At 37.7% G+C, this 2,833-nt stretch overlaps 1 non-coding gene across 1 annotated transcript; it reads left to right on the forward strand.

Moving 5' to 3' along the window:
* Nucleotides 1-772: 772 nt before the first annotated feature.
* On the forward strand, nucleotides 773-879 carry LOC122727015. The gene has a single exon (XR_006352995.1). It is a non-coding gene; the product is annotated as a U6 spliceosomal RNA (small nuclear RNA).
* The last annotated feature ends 1,954 nt before the right edge of the window (nucleotides 880-2,833 follow it).

Consider the following 2,833-nt stretch of genomic DNA (forward strand, 5'->3'; position numbering starts at 1 on the left):
AAGGAATAATTTGTTTTGGTTATAATATCTTGTTTTCAAAATTTTGGTAACTCCCCTGTTACCCCCACCATAGTCATGTATTTTGTGTACAGCAAGTTACTGAATTATGGCCTCATCTTTATAGTCTGAATCTGCAGAGCAGAATCCAACTATCAAAGCCAGCATGTAAGAAGGTTTTGCTGTCTGAGGAAAGGCATACTACCTCCTCTGTGAAGGCTTCCTTGATTCACCCCAGCAAGAACTGAGCCCTCCCTCCTCATTTCTCATAGTATTTTGCACTGATTTTTTGCACTTATGTTCTTATTTGTGAGTGGTTGTAGTAGAGCAATAACTAGCATGAGGTAATTGGGGTTTTGCTAGAGAGTAGCAAAATTTAAAGGGTGCTGACAACATTCAATGGTTTTTCAGAAGTATTAAACCAATTGTGTTTAATAGACTTTAAGCAGGGGTCAGTAATTAAAATAGGAATCTATCAAAAGTTTGTTCCCCCTTACTTCTCTCCTCTGTGTGTCTTGGTAGTGTCTGAAATTTTTTTCCCCAAACCAAATGGATATGTCTTAAAAGTTGATTTAAGACAATAAGCTTTTCTCTCTTTCTTTAGTACATATTATATTACTTTTAACAAGTATAGAAATTTCTAGTAATGGATCTTCATATTCTAATTTCTGTTATAATTATTCATGTATATACCTTATCTCCAAAACAAAATCGTAAGTTCCTTAAGATAGGGACCATGTCATCACTTTTGTTTTCCTATTTCCTAGTGACTTTTGTGTTCGCTTTGGAAATACCTATACTAAAATTGCAACTATGCAGAAAAAACTAGCATTGCCCTAGTACAAGGATGACATGCACCTTCATGAAGCATTCCATATTTCTTTTCTAGAGAGGCTAGGTGGCAGAGTGGATAAAATGCCATGTCTGGAATCAGAAGGACCAGAGTTCAAATTCAACCTCAGATACTTACTAGTTGTGTGACCCTAGGGAACTCACTTAACCCTGTTTGCCTTAATTTCCTCATCTGTACAATGAGCTGCAGAAGAAAATGGCAAACCAATCCATGTCTTTGCCAAGAAAAAAACCCGAGTAGGGTTACAAAGAGACAGATATGGCTGAACTGATGGAACAACAAGCAACAGTATCTTTTACCTAAAGCAATACCAATGACCTATATTTGGGGAGGGGGAAAGTGAAGGAACTCTTTCCACTAAGAAAAATGGGAACCCATCTATCTCTTAGAGTCTTGGAGAGTTGTTAGTGTTGATCATGGATATTCAATGACTTGGCCTGGGTCACATAGCTAGTACAAATCAGAGTGTAGATTTTAATCCAGAAATTCCTGATTCTGGGTTCAGTAGTCTTGTCACTATATTATGCTGCCTCTCACGTTGTATATAGTAAAAACCTAATTTGATGAATTGAATCAAATTCTCCCAATCCTGTGCAAACCATAGAGGCCTTCATTACACCGGCTTGTACCATTCCAACTCTGCATCTAGCAGATGGATAGTGGTGGTCATGGATTGGACTTTGTAAGGATTTAGGAGGTTATCTAATCTGTTCTGCTGCTTTTAGGAAGGAATTACTTGCAATACTCCGCCCCCCCCCCCATAGTGTATTCTTTTCTATTCTGAAGAAGCAACTTCTTGAGTGGTAAAATTGAGTGATTACTAAACTGGGAAGTCCAGATAAATAGTCCTTTATCATAGAAATGAAATGTGTGACCTTGTACAAAATATTTCCCCTCTTTGGGGAAAAATTCCTGGGATTTTAACCTCCTCACCTATAAAATGAAGTTTGGACCTGATGCTCCCTTAGAGCAGGGACTATTTTTGTTTGTTTATTTTTCTCTGTATCCCCAGTGTTTAGCATAGGACTTTGAATAGTATATTTTGTTGTCATTGTTGTTCAACAATATCTTTTGATCAGTGTATGGAACCCACAGTATGGAAACTTCCAGTACCAATGATTAGCAACAAGTCTGGGGGATTTTGAGAAAATGATGACAGCATTTAATAGTTCTTAATAGAAGCATAGAAAATGCTGAGTTTATCATTTACTTAACAAGAATCATAAGTTAAACTAGGAAGAAATCAGTGTTTGGCTTCCTTTTCCCCCTCAGCTCTGTTTTAGTGTACTACAACATGGAACATTCTCAGAATGCAGAGAACACTTAAGTGATCAGTCCATGTTTATGCAACAAGTGTGTATCAAAGGCAAGGCTTGAACACAAATTTTCCTGACTCTAAAGCTAGTTCTCTATCCACTTCCTCATGCTATCTCTTTGCCTTGAACATAATAGAATAGTAATAATTGTTTTATTGACTTAAATTGAATTAGTGTTCCTTTTAATCCCAATCGCTTTATATACTCTAGGAGGTCCAGCCCCAACCCCTGGCTCATCCGACCTCTTCTCATTGTCATTACCTTACAAAGAACCCATAATCAGAACAAACACAACTGCCAAACCCATTATGTCAGTGTTTGTTCTGATCCATCCTTGAGGGAACATAGTATGCTGCAGAAAGACCCTCCTAGGGAAGTCAGAACAGCCTCAAATGACCATAGTATTGTGGGACACTCAGAGCAAAAGCTAGAATATACAGAAAAGGAATTAGTTCTTCATTACCCTGCACACTTGGAATTCCCAGTCCATAGATGGATGAAAGTAAGAAGAGCTATTTGAAAGTCTAGGACTCTACAGAAGCTTAACATTGCAAAGAAATAAATGGCATTCAGTCTATGCATTTGAAACTGGTGAACAGCCTTCTCTGGACCAGAGATGATGGGGACGTTTGTTTTTTTTTATGTTTTCTTTTTTTCAAGAGGGCTC

Source organism: Dromiciops gliroides, chromosome 4, assembly GCF_019393635.1.
Source record: "Dromiciops gliroides isolate mDroGli1 chromosome 4, mDroGli1.pri, whole genome shotgun sequence".
Taxonomy (NCBI): domain Eukaryota; kingdom Metazoa; phylum Chordata; class Mammalia; order Microbiotheria; family Microbiotheriidae; genus Dromiciops; species Dromiciops gliroides.